We start from the raw sequence: 15,031 nt of genomic DNA, 5'->3' as shown, positions 1-15,031 counted from the left end.
AATAGAGTGCTAAAGGTCAAACCTAGGCAGGCCATATACAAGGCAAGAATTCTTTCTATTGTAATATCTCTCCCAACAGGGAATTATTAAAAGAATTTACAATATAGCATAAAGATTTTAAAACATAGTTATTTATATCCATTTTATAATATTTTGTTGTCAGAAATAGTATGATTTTTTACTATCAATAATTTTGTTTATATGTACAAGTTTATTGTTCAGAAATAACAATGGACTCAATCACTCCTTCACTTACTAATTCAGAAAATAATGGGGATTTTGTCTATATTTTAAATTTATTAGATTCTAAGCAAAAGACAGGGAAAATGCCTTATATCATAACTATTTACTTACACTCTATACTTTTATTTTATTTTATAAATTTTATTTTATTGATATCACTGTGATTTACAAAGTCTTTAGGGTTGAATTTCAGATATACAGTGAGTTAGGGCCATTCCCAAAATCAATGTCAACCACTCTGCATCAGTGAGCCCAGAGTGTATCCTCTACAACTAACCATTGTCCCTGGGCCCGTTAGTATAACAGGCCCATCTAAGTTTAGAATGTTAAAGTTTAGATCTCTTGATTTATTGTAATTGACTTTGGCTTGGATATTTAGTTCTGTCCTTATGTTTTCTCCACCAAAGAATCTGAGACCACTTGGCCCCTGATGCCCAGACTTCCTTGTTTCTTTGCTTTTTAGTTTTATTAAAAAATTCAGAAATATGTGGTAAACAAAGTAATCCGTGTCTCAAGGTTCTATGAAAAAGTTGGAGCCCCAATTTAAAAGATAAGAATGAAAAAAAGTGGGGCCGGGCGGTGGCGCTAAAGGTAAGGTGCCTGCCTTGCCTGCGCTAGCCTAGGACGGACCACGGTTCGATCCCCCGGTGTCCCATATGGTCCCCCAAGCCAGGAGCAACTTCTGAGCGCATAGCCAGGAGTAACCCCTGAGTGTTACTGGGTGTGGCCCAAAAACCAAAAAAAAAAAAAAAAAAAAAAGAATGAAAAAAAGTAAAAAGAGAGAAAAATAAAAGAAAAAAAAGGGGTGTGTGTGGCAGTTTTTTTTTTTTATATGCACAGGAAAAGTTGAAAAAATAGAAAAAAAAACATTTGGCCTAAAATGAGGGAAATCCTACCCATGAGCATCCTGCCATAAGAGCAAAGACAGGCTCTGAGCATACTAAGTTGTCTTTCTTTGTGGTCCCACTAAAAATTCTTCTCAATCCTGGTTGTCAAAATCAGGTTCCTGTAGTTAGATATCCTGGTGTTTTTTTGTTTTTGTTTTTTTTTTTCACATCCTATGTAGAAGTCAAAGTGTCACAGTGTGTCTTCTGGGTTTATCTCACCTTTAGGTGGCAAGGCAGGTAACTGTGCACTGAAAGCAAGTTGTTGCTGTTTTCAAGACATCAGGATATTATATGAGTCCACTCTGGAGCAAGTTAGTATCAGAGTAGCATTACAGCCTGCTCCAGTAAAAGTTCAATTCCTGTCTTGTTGCAGAAAACTGTACTGGTCTTATAGATCAGATCCAAAGTTATGAGGTAAATGTCCATTGTCCAATCATCTAAAACCTAAACCAAGTAACTATGACAATTGTTCAGAGAAAAAGGCCCCACTTAATCTATAAAATGTAGAGTTCCTATTCCTCTTAGATAAGAACTTATTTCCTATATAAAAGATTTCCCCCATTTTAATGTCTATGCAAAAAAGAAACAATGCCACATGATACTACTGGTGAATATGAGAGTAAAAACAACAAGCTAAACAATCCCTATAATCTGATTCTAACATGATCTCAGAATCTAAAAGAAATTTATCTACTAGAATTTCCTGCTAAATATATTTTAAAAAAGAAATGGGAAAACTACATCTACATAAAGAAATAGACTATAATAATTATACCTATTAAGGAAATACATCTAAAGAAATATAGTAAGGAAATATGCATATCCGCTTTAAGTCTTCCTTTTTATTTTTTATATTTATCTTTATTTAAAGACCTTGATATCAGATCTGAAATTATAAGGTATATAGAACAACATGTAGGTGAAACACTCCAGGACATTGAGACTAAAGGCATCTTTAAGGAGGAGACAGCACTCCCCAAACAAGTGCAAGCAGAGATAAACAGATGGGACTATATTAAGCTGAGAAGCTTCTGCATCTCAAAGGAGATAGTGCCCAGAATACAAAGGCCACCCACTGAGTGGGAGAAATTAGTCACCCAATACTCATCAGATAAAGGACTAATATCCAAAATTTACAAGATACTGACAGAATGATACAAGAAAAAAAAATCTAACCTCATCAAAAAAATGGGGAGAAGAAATGAACAGACACTGTGAAAAAGAAGAAAGGCAAATGGCCAAAAGGCACATGAAAAGATGCTCAACATCACTAATCGTCAGGGAGATACAAACCAAAACTACTATGAGGTACCACTTCACGCCACTGAGATTGGCACACATCACAAAAAAGGAAAACAAGCAATGCTGGCGGGTATGTGGAAAGAAAGGAATTCTTTTTCACTGCTGGTGGGAATGACATCTAGTACAACCTTTATGAAAAGCGATATGGAGATTCCTTCACAAACTGGAAATTGAGCTTTCATACGATCCAACTATACCACTCCTAGGAATATACCAGAGGAAGTCTTCCTTTTTAAATAGTATAGGTGGGAGATAATATCTGGAGCACAGCTTCAGCCTGCGTCATGGTGTGAAGTCTAAAAATTGGCTTCCAGAAATCACAGATCCAGATATGTTCTCAAGCTGGTGTTTCTCAAAAATTAAATATGTTAGTAAGCAATTGTCCACAGAGAAGGGAGGTGGGAGAAAAGGGACTGCTGAGACAAATCAGCAGCTGGGTGCTAGCAGCTTCTTCTCGGACTGAGGCAAGGTAGTCTGGGAATCTGTCTTTTCTCCTTTTGAAGCTATTTGGCATCTGTTTGAATTGGCCAAAAGTCCAGTTCCTGAGGAGTTAAGAACTGCAGGTAAAAACAAATTGGGAGAAATAACAGGCTGTGGGAAAGAGAATGAAGAGATAGAAAAGGATTTATAAAGTGGTAAGTACAGGGGTGAGGAAAGGTTATATATAAAATTGGGAAACTATATACAATATAGACAGATGGACATCGGACAGACATTGAGATGGCCAACACATACACTCACGCATACACATAGACAGACACTGAGGATCAATATCTTGCTTGCCAGCTAAAAACCTGACAGAATTCTCACCAGCAATGAAGAGTTCCTTTCTCACTACATCCTCTACAAAAGATTGTTTTCAGTATTTTTGATATGTGTCATCCTCATTTGTGTAAGATGATATCTCATTGTTGTCTTTATTTGGATTTCCCTAATTATAAGTGATGAACATTTTTTCATGTGTCTGTTGACCATCTGTTGGTCTTTGTTAAAGAATTGCCTGTTCATTTCCTCTCTCCATTATTTGATAGAGTTTTGGATTTGTGGTCTTAATCTTTGTGAGTACTTTGTACATCCTAGATATCAACCATTTATCTGATATGTTGAGTGCAAATATATTCTCCCAGTTACCTGACTTCTAATTTTAGCTCATGTTTCTTTTGCCATGCAGAAAACTTTTTGTTTGATATATTCTCATTTATTTAGGGTTGATGCTATAGCTTTTCCTATTGACATCCTATCATTGAAGACTTCTTTGAGGTCTAAGTTTTGGAGTGTTCTGCCTATGTTTTTCTCATTGCACTTTATGGGTTCAGGTCTAATCTCAAGATCTTTAAAACATTTTGAATTTACTTTGTGTAAGATATGATATATAGATGAATAATTTCTCACAGATAGTTATCCAATTGTTCCAACACCATTTGATGAAGAGACTGTCTTTGTTCAATTTAATATCTTTGACCACATACTTGGGTATTTTTAACTGGATATTCCATTCTGACTCATTTGTCTGAAGATCTTTGTTCCAATATCATGCTGTTTGAATAATTATCGCTTTGTAGTAGAGCTTTAAATTAAGTAATGACATGCCTCCCAGTTCCTTGTTTCTTCAGTATTAATTTGGCTATCCTAGGCATGTTGTTGTTCAATATAAACTTTATAATTGATTGTTCTAAGTCCTTGGAAATTTTGTCTAAATTTGAATAGGGATGCATTGACTCTATGGTGGTTTAGGGAAGATGGTCATTTTGATGATATTTAATCTTCCATTAAATGAGTATGGAATATTTTTACATTTTCTCAAGTCTTCTTTAGCCCTAAATCATCTTTATTTTCTCAACTAAGTGTATGGAAAGTGTAGACTTAGAGATCAAGACTAAGCTGAAAGTGTGTGACTTCAATCATACCTTAGTTGCAATGTACTCTGACCTAAATTTCTATTTCCTCACAATTTGAAGTATTTTCATTTTAAAATATACTTATTCATTTGATGTTAAAAATGTAAAAAGAACTTATAAATAAAACAAATGTCAAAATAAAGCATAAAATACCACTAAATGTATCTGAATGCTGTCTCCAGGTGGCACCAATGTCAAGTGCATAGTTAAAGATAGCTCAGCTATTTGAGTGACAAAAAATAATCTGGATGATCAATTCCATATTTAAAACTAAAATAAATTACTTTTGAGTGAGTTTTGAAAGGAATAAACTGTCAGGACATGCTAAATAATTTTAGTTTAGTTAAGACTTAAAAGCTTTTTTTTAACCTTCTGGTAAAATGGTTCATATATTTAGCATTTAAACAAGTCATTTAAACAAATGATTAAATCCTCTGGACATGGAAGATGTACTTATTTCTCTAATGATATATTTGATCTTTCTAGAAGCTAAGTGACACAGGTATGTGATGAGAATTAAAAATAATGATGATATCTGTAAGAATATAGATCTTTAACAACAAAGATGTCTGCGAGTATTTCTCCTTTCTATTCAATATTTTTCACCTAATTTATTTTGTGTCTACTGACAGTAAATATTTCATATATCTGAGGTTCTATTTTCACTTAATCTTAAAGTATTATTAGTTTCTGATATATCTATATGAAAATCCATGTTACTATAATAGTTTTCATTAATTCCTCATTACCTTTGTGAACAATTATTAGAGTAACATATTTTCTTTGGTAAATATTTTTATCATTTTATGGTAAGATATTGCATATTTAGAAAAATTCCTTCCTTGGTTACTTAAGTGTTTACATGTCTTGGGTATTGTGAATCAGTGCTTCTAAGTTTTCAAGTACTTTAGATAATTATAAGCTTCATCACTAGGTCATATGGTAGTTATATTTATAGCTTTTTGTGAGGAACCTCCATGCTACTTTTCACAGAGACTTAAAATTTATATTCTTATGAACAGTGTCTTAATCTTCCCTTTTATACACATTTTATTTCATATATGCTATTTCTTATATTTTGATATGGTTTATTGTTATTGTTATTATTATTATGGTGGTTTTGGGCCACACCAAGTGGCACTCAAGGGATACTCCTGGCTCTGTTCTTAGACATTGCTCTTGGCAAGATCCGGGGACCATATGGATGCTGGAGATTAAACCCAGGTCCATCCAAGGTTGTCTGTGTGCAAGGAAAATGCCCTACTTTTGTGCTATCACTCTGGCCCCAAAGTCTATTATTTTTAAAATATATTTCTTTGTTTTAGCACTGTGGTTTTCAGAGTTGTTTAACAAACTATTAATTTCTAACATCCCATACTCCAACACCCATCCTACCACCAATGCAACATTCCCAGTCCATGAGTTTTTACTGATAGTTTATCTCTTTCAATATTAAAATGAATTTATGATATTGGCTTTTTATGCAGATATGGTGGGAAAAATCAGCATGGTGGGAGTGGCTGACCGCACTTCTGGAAGTTCAGAGTATAGAGATGGATGGCGAGTGTCCCTGGAGATGTCATACTGAAGTTTTATGAAGGCTAGGAGTCTTTGCAGAAAATACTGGAAAAGCAAGGAAGAATCTTATAGTTGTGAGATATCACAGTGTAATTTCAGTTACATGTCAACAAAAATAAGTGATGAAATATAGAAACAAAGTGTCCGTATAAGAATTATTAAATAAAAAGGTGCCATATATAATAGGTTCTTACTCTTTTATTTAAAAATATAAATTCTTGCTAGTTTTAGTAACTTGGATAGACTTTTTCTTTGTTTTGTTTTTTTTTGGGGGGGGGAATATGGAACGCTTCACACATTTGCCTGTTATTCTTGCACAGGGGCCATGCTAATCTTTCCTGTATCATTCCAATTTTAGTATATTGCTGAAGAAGTGAGCACAAACTTTTAAATAATTAATAATATACACTTCAGAAAACAAATAATGTTTACATATAAGTTTATATTTGAGAAGAAAAGTAATTACAAAATAAAAGCAAACCTAAAATCTGATAACAAAATGAAGAATATCAGAAAGGAAGATATAAATGATGGAAAAGTATTTCATATATATTTAGATATTAATGAAGTGAGGAAGTTGTTGTATTTAATTGATATCTGCCTTAGTACTAAGCTTCAGGTAGTAAAAATGCCAATAGTATGAGTGACAGATTTTCTTAGTCTAGATCCTGTCCAGCAGAGCTTTCTCCATTTACAAATTGCCACAATAGTATTCTATGGCACCATTTCTTTTGCATAGGCACATTAAAATCAGAAAATATTAGAAACCAAGAGGAGTTATTACCTATTAGTAATGAGGACTCAATAACTTTTTTTTGCTACAGGGGGCCTTCCACTCTGTACATTTGCCTTGATGACTTGATTTGGACATCAGCTTTTAATCCCTGAATTTTGGATCCAGCACAGTTTTCTGCATCTATATCAGGAATGGTACAAGTACAAACCCTGATCTTCAAAAACTGGTCAGTCTTTTCTATCCTCTCAATATCTAGAAAAAGTTCTGAAAATTGGAGTCTCTCCCAACCCTGAGGAGGGATGAGACACACCCCTTTTAACAGGACACTCCTAAAGCGGATGAGAGGCTCAAAGCCACTTTCCAGAAAGGAGAACCTTTCCTGGGACCTTGGAGACTGACTATGGAGTTAGATAAATTAGTGTGCCTGGAGACTAAAGATGGCCCTAAGGTAGGATGCTTCTTGGGTTGGATACCCTGTTTTTAGGCCAAAAAGTTTTTCTTTATGTTTTCCCAACTTTCGCTGTGCCTATGACAAATATTGCCAAAGTTTATCTTTAGAGGCATATGCCATATTCTTAGAATCATAGGATGTGAATTACTTTGGTATTTTTCTCCCACCCTAGGTTGTTCCCTAATTCTTGTAGATAAAAGCAGGGGTCTGAAGAAAGCAGAAGCTCATTTCTGATCTTCTTTCACTGAGCAATTTTCTTTCTAGGAGCAGAAAGCTTGGGTGGTTGAATTTATTGCTTGAATTCTAAATTTTCTGAACCTGTTCTTGTACCTTTTCACTGTGTGGATTATTTCCTGCATCAACATTTGCTGACAGATCTGTGTCTCACCGGATTTTCTATATGGAGTCCTAGGCTCCACTAGCAGGTCAAGATTCTGCACATATCCTGCTATATAGAATACATTCAAAAGACCAATGGTTTATAATCAAGATAACAATAATAAATTATTTAGTAAGTGCACTTATCCTATGTCAAAGGATGCAATAAATACTCAGACTAAATCTATTTTAACAAAAAAAATCTATGCAAAGCTTTTATCATAATGATATTAAAGATTTTTAAATAACAGCGTTAACAAAAGTAATGGCTATAACATGTTGAGTATTATAAGGGAGTATCATAACAGATCTATTCAAACTCAAAATATATGTTATTCATACTTCACAAGAGAGGATTATTTTGTCTCTGTTATTAAAATTAGTTTATGATATTTAACATTCCCACTGAGACTACGATGTACCTCATTAGTGTTATAAAGTAAAAGTCTTCCAAGGAATTTGTAAAAAAAAAAAAGGATCCTATAGAAATCGCAGTTTTTGACAATCTTTTGTTTATTTTGGACTTGTTTATTTCATGTAGTACAATATTTGTAAGTTTCCAATATGTTAATCATTATATAACTTCAGCCTTATAAGATCAAATCTTGACATTGCTGCACAACAATGTATATGCATTTAATCCATTGATACAATTATAAAATGTATTCTCATTTGATAGGTCCTTAGTGAATTCTTTTGCTGCTATTGCTTCTAATGCTGTTAATGTTTCTATTTTAACATATAAATGTTAAAATTTATATATTTATATGAATATATAAAAATATATACCTATAAAATTTGTTTATAACTTGTTATTACTATGTATATATAAACCAATATAAAGATTTTTAAGAGATATCTCTTAGAAGTCCATGGTATTTCATTAGAAATGATCTGTTCGGTAAAGTCTATTGAATGCTCAAATTCTTTGGGGATAGTTTTGTTTAGTTTGGGGTCAAGTGGTGCTCAAAGATAAAGTTCCTTTGGAACTTTGGAAGACTGTAAGATACTAAATTAAAAAAACTGGTCCCAAGCTTGCATATCATGGAATACAGCCCTTTAAGATGAATGAGTCATAAATGTTTTCTTATTTTTGTTGTTGTTATTGTTCAATATTGTTGATGGATGTCGTCATTCAAATGATAATGAGTGAGTTTTCTAGACTATTTCTGCTAACATTCATTTATTAAAGAATACATATTCTTATAATATATTTGGAATTGAAAGCATCATCACCATAGACTTCTAAATAATCATTCTATAAAATATTCTCTTAAAATGCAGTTTCATGCTTCTATTAATATTAAAGGACCTGCCTCTACAACTTTCCTGACAAGTTAAGTGATTTTTCATAATTTGAGAAAACATTTGAGAAAACATTGAAGCCTTTTTCATGTCAGTCCATGGAAAATTTAAATTTAGGAATGAGAAGGGAAAAACCTACTGCCATCTCATTCTAAAAACTGGCTTGTGCCTTATAGCTCTCATTTGCTTTTATCTACTCAAGAAGCACAACAGGTAGCAGAAGGAAATTTTCATTTACCATGTTTTATACAGAGGAAATTCATACTAACACACATCTCTTCATGGAATATAGATACTTATTTGCAAATCACTTAAAATTTTTTAACTTCAATCACACTACATAAGTATAAAAAGCCAATAGAAATGGATGCGAATCCATTTTTATTGAACTGTCAAAAACCTTATTGGAGTGGTCAGAAATCAAGATCCTACAGAGTATGGCATGAAGTTCTTGAAGATAGAGCCCCTAGCTAAGAAAGTGCTAATGTTATATGACAAGAGTTGAAGTTAAACTAAATGAGAAGATCTCTTCAACTAAAAAATATTATTCTTAAGATTCTTTGACCCAAAAAATAACATGTTACTGCTTTGATGTTGAACTTATTTTTCCCTACTTTCCTCTAAATATTTAATATATATTATCATTAGCTAAGAATTGAAAGAACTACTGTTGAGTTCTTGAAAGCTGAAATGTATAAAATCAATGGTTTTTGCTCACAAATTTGATAAGTCTGACAGCTTCTGATTCAACTAATGATGCGGTTTCTTCTTCATCAATGGCTCACCCTACCACAGGAGGTCAAGGAAGCCCCTTATTTAGACACTTTTCAAGTGTAAGTAGCTTTGAATTTGAGTATAGTTCTAATTTGTGTTTATACGTTCTGTATCCTTAATAAGAAATTTAAAATATTTATTTTCATTTTTCATATTATAGATTTCCAGCTGCATTAATAATAAAATGTTTGCTTAAACTTAAAAAAAAGATAAAATAATTAAAAAAGATAATTATTTTATCCCTACTTACTAGTCTAGAAAAAAAGTAATTATGTAGACATCTAAAATATTTCAAACCACCATGGCATTAAAACTATCTTTACTTTTCAAATTACAGTCCTATTTATTCACTATATTTTTTCAAATTTCTTGAGTAGATTGAGCTTTTACATTATTATTTTTTCTACCTTCCCTTCTATATTATTGTTTTATACAATCTATTCTGCTATTGATCTACCCTAAATGACTTCAGAAAAGATTTAGGTCCTTTTCTTACTGCTACTCATTAAGTATGTGTGACTTACTACATCTTATTGTATTAATTTCTATCTATGTAAATAGAAGCAAAAGGCTTTTATTTTCTAATACATGAGAAGGAATAGTAATAGAAGGTAAAATGATTTGAATGTTATTTGTAATTGTATTGGTGTTGCATACCTGGGGGATTTCCTTTTGTTTTGTACATCCAGAAACAAATTACTAATTGTAAACTTTCAGAGACAAAGATGATAGTATTTAAAATGTGCTTCTTAATTTATATTTATTCAAACATCATTTAAATGTCATCACTTCTTATGTGAAATACAGTTTTCCTAAAACTGTACTTGTGATATTTAAAATTAAAAGATAAATCAAAAGCTAAATCTTAGACTATTATATTAGACTAATATTCATTATAAAATGATGAAACCAATTCTTTCTAAATTTTGATGAGCAAATCAACATGCTCAGTTTTCATCAAGAAATAAAGATAGTTGCATGTGACTGATTAGGACGAACCTAGGTTCGATCCCAGCTTCCAATATGGTCTCCCAAGCCAGGAGTGATTTCTAAGCACATAGCCAGGAGTAACCCATCAGCGTCACAGGGTGTGGCCCAAAAACAACAACAATAAAAAAATAAAGATAGCTGTCTCAATAAAATAGAAGATTTTCATACATCAAATCAATATTTCTGACTAGTGACATTCTGACATTCTTTTTTGTTTGTTTGTTTGTTTTTGGTCCACACCCAGTGATGCTCCAGATTTACTCCTGACTATCAACTCAGAAATCGACCCTGACTTGGGGGGATCTAACCGTGGTCAGTGCTATGTCAGCTGCATGCAAGGCAAATGCTTTACCGCTGCGCCACAGTTTCGGCCCAATTGACTTATCCTTAATTGATGTAATTATCACGTGACAGTATTTATCCCATAATTACATTCCATATTTACCAATTTAATATTTTACTTGTTTATTGTTTATAATTAGTAGCATTACAGTAGTTTATATCACAATGTTCCTTTCAATCAAACTATACTATTATTAATGAAAACATCAGATCTAGATTTTACCTGAATATAATGCATGTAAATAGAGAAGACATCTAATTTATCAGTTCTATTCTAAAACTGCAATAAAAGATGAGCCCAACTTTATGTTAAAATCAGTTAAAGAAGTACAATTATAAAATATGCTTTAAAATAAGTAAATACTTCATAATAACATCAATTTTATGTTATTATTATGTATGGAGGAATGTATTTCAATAAAAATACAGTGCTACAATAATATATAACAGACCACAAAGCAATTTCTTTAAAAGTAAATCATCATAATTTATAAAAATATTAAGGCAGTATTTCTGTTTCATAGCTTATTTATACCATATTCCAAAGGAATATATGTACTTACAATAATGTTCAAAACATATATATGCATAAGATAAAAAAAAACATTTGCTATCCCAGGAAGCTGATATTTTAATTCAAATGGAAATGATGTTTCATTGAGTTCTTTAAAGCTCTTTAATTAAAAAATTATTTTATGTGAATATAATTAAACTTTCCTAAGTTCTTGCCTTGATAAAGATACCACTTGACATTATAACCATAAGAAAATATAAATTTTATCCTTTGTTCTGAATCCTTAACTAAAAGTTTCAAGTAAAATTATGGGGCCACTGTGTTAACACGTGGGTATGGAATTTGCCTTGCATGTGGCTGGGTTCGATCCCTGGTATCCCACACGGTCTTCAGAGCCTACCAAAAATAATTTCTGAGCAAAAAATCAGGAATAACCCCTGAGCATTGCTGGTGTGGTTTTAAAAAAAATGAAACAAAAGATCATAGTAAAATATTACCAAAATTACTAGATTCATTTATATTTCTGTTGCTCATTTCAATATACATTACTTAAATTGTTATATATGTATATATATATATATATATATATATATAGATGAGCAAACTGTCATGAAACTATTTTACATAAATAAGCATTTTTTTATATAATTTTTATTTTGATCATAGTGGCTTACATATTGTTGACAATAATATTCTAGGTACATATTTACATAAAATCAGGGGGGATTCCCATCCCTAAATTGTCCTCCCTACACCTCTGTTTTTGTCCTACCTCCCATTTCCTCTTCCCTCCCCCCCAGGGTGGCTAGAATATGTGATCCCCTCTGTATTTGACCTACTACTTAGTAGTCTTGCATCAGTTTGGTCTTGGTGCCTCCCTTATTTCCCCCTCTAAGTGGGGGCAGGGCTAGCAGTTCAAGTTGGGTGGTTTTGCCTGAAAAAGAGAAAATGAGTAAACTGGGGTAAGAGTCTAATACCCCAAAAATGGGCAGAATCCTTCTAGGGGTTCTCCTCATCGATTTGGGAAATGAAGGAGAAAAAGAAGGTGAAACACCCCATCAGTACCAAAAGAAGTGTCAAATATCCAGTGAGGTCTCCAGTTACATCGATAAGCACCACAAAAAACTGATAAAAAAAATACAAACAAAAACAAACAAACATATAAACCAAAAAAACTCGCCGTGGTCTTGAAATAAGAAACATGGTGTAGCACATAACGAAAGAAAAGAAAGGAAGAGAAAAAAAAAAAGAAAGAATAATTGGGGACAACAATTTCAATAATCACATCCAAACCGAGAAATCGACCAAAATAGGTAGGTAAATAAAAATAATAATAACAATAATAAATGAAGGTAATATATATATATATATATATATGTATATAAAAATATCCAAGGTTTTGTGCTTTTTGCATTTTTGTTTTTTCCCTCTGCCCTGGCACAGTAAATATTGGGGTCATTCGAAACGGGATTCACTTGCCCTATGAGATATGGGGATTCTCCATCCTTGGAGTATACTGTCATGGGATCAGTTCTAGTCTTTGCTCAGGATAATTACTTTCCCGGTGGTGTTTTTTTTTTTGTTTGTTTGTTTTGTTTTGTTTTGTTTTTTTGTGTGTGGAAGACTTCTGCTTTGTCCAGGGTGATACATTCAGAGCTCTGTGTTTAGTGGTCTCAGTATCTGTACAGATCCTGAGGTGGGCCTTATGGTGAAGTCAGTCTTTGTGAATCTAGAGGTTCTATTGCCTCAGTGCCATTTGAATCCATCTTCTGTGGTTGGTGATCTTGGTCTTTGTACTGAACCTAGGATGGCATCTAGGATAGTGTCTTTCTTTGTGCTTCCAGAAGCCCCTTTCCGTTACAGTTGTCTCTGCCGGACCTTTGGAACTGGGGATCATGAAATAAGCATTTTTAAATAAGGTTTAAATACATCCTATTAAAATACAGATTAATATGGTCATTACCTGTTTCTTTCAGAAAGATGTGGCTAAATAATAGGCACTTACATAAACTAGCTGTTTGATATATTTAAGATCATTTTACTTTATAAAATTTATAATCTCAAAATAGAAGCATATTTGGCAATTTAAAAACCAGTTTTTGTGGCCTGAGAGATAGCACAGTGGTAAAGCATTTGTCTTGCATGCAGCTGACCCTGGACAGATCTGGCTCTATTCACAGCATCCCATATGGTCCCCTGAGCCTGCCAGGAGCGATTTCTGAGTGAAGAGCCAGGAATAACCCCTGAACGCCTCTGGCTATGATCCAAAAAAAAACAAAAATTAAATTAAATTTAAAACATTATTTAAACTGCCAGTTCATAGAATTTTAGTGTTATAAAGTAATTTATCAGATAACTAAATTGTGAAATGACAATAATAAAAATATTACAGGATGGTATAAGATTATCTCTCTTATACAAAATCAATACAATATACAATAAATTCAGGGTACAAAAAAGAAACTTTGATTTAGTACTCTAAATTTATAACTTTGCTATTAAAACATGGTATATTATTTATAACCATAATTAATTTGATAACTGAACAGCAATTTAAATTAGTCACTTTTATTAATTGTTTTATTTAAACACTGGTTATAAAATTGTTTATTGTTGGGTTTCAGTCATTGAATGTACACCACCCTTCATCCTTCCTGCCACTAATACTTCCCATTTCTCTTCCAAACCAACTTCTCACTCCTACCTGTCTCTAGGGCAGGAAATTTGCTTCTCTCTCTTTCTCACATGCACACACAATCTTTCTCCTCACTCTCTATCTCTCACTCTCTTTCCCTTTTTCCACTGTAGTTTACAATATTATGAATAGAGAAATACCTTGCATGCCATTTTCTCCTTTTTCAGAACTGAGTTCTTCTAATTATCATTGTCAGATTAGTTCTTATTCATTATTAGAGTACATGTATAAGTTCTATTATCTATAAATTCAAAGTTTTGAATACCAGTAAATTTCAATGGTTAATAAGTTGAATTTCTTGAATTTTTACCTCTTAATAATACTTCTAAGTTATGATCCTTGACTTTTTCATTTAATCTGTCAGGTTTTTTAAATCCACAGAACAATGGAATTATTTTATGTCACATAGTTGAGTTTCTGAAATATCTATATTCAAAACTAGGGAAAGGGTTTCAACAAAAGAAATTCAATCAAAATATTTGGTTAGAAAGAAAAATAACAAGACTAGAGTAAAATCAGGGAAGAAAAATAGTTGACATAACCACCTAATACTTGGGCTGCTTTTTCCTATCTGGAGATCTTTGCAAAATAATCAGTCCTAGATCACATCCAAGTTTTTCCAGGTTCATTGTTTTCTTTAGGAAAAGAAACAGGGTGTTGATTAGGTCATGTAGGAGAGAGGATAGGAAAAAGAAGAAAGAGAATGAAGAAAAGAAAAGGTAGAGAATGCACGCTATGCTAAGAATGTACACATGGCAGGAGGAGATGCATGCAAATGTTCTATAATGTTAGTACAACCTGATGTTAGGAGGGAATGGAGGCAATAGTTAACTTTTACTCATGCAACATTGTTAATATAAAGGTGTTTTGTTTGTTTGTTTTGTTTTGTTTTGGGGTCACACCTGGCATCGCTCAGGAATTACTCCTGCTCTACGCTC

At 32.7% G+C, this 15,031-nt stretch overlaps 1 non-coding gene across 1 annotated transcript; it reads right to left on the bottom strand.

The window, feature by feature from the left end:
• Positions 1 to 6,183: 6,183 nt before the first annotated feature.
• Positions 6,184 to 6,288, bottom strand: LOC126015360 (U6 spliceosomal RNA). The gene has a single exon (XR_007498228.1). It is a non-coding gene; the product is annotated as a U6 spliceosomal RNA (small nuclear RNA).
• Positions 6,289 to 15,031: the final 8,743 nt, after the last annotated feature.

This window comes from Suncus etruscus, chromosome 7, assembly GCF_024139225.1.
Source record: "Suncus etruscus isolate mSunEtr1 chromosome 7, mSunEtr1.pri.cur, whole genome shotgun sequence".
Lineage (NCBI taxonomy): Eukaryota > Metazoa > Chordata > Mammalia > Eulipotyphla > Soricidae > Suncus > Suncus etruscus.
Note: the sequence above shows the minus strand (reverse complement) of the source record. Positions and strands in the feature narration are given on the sequence as shown.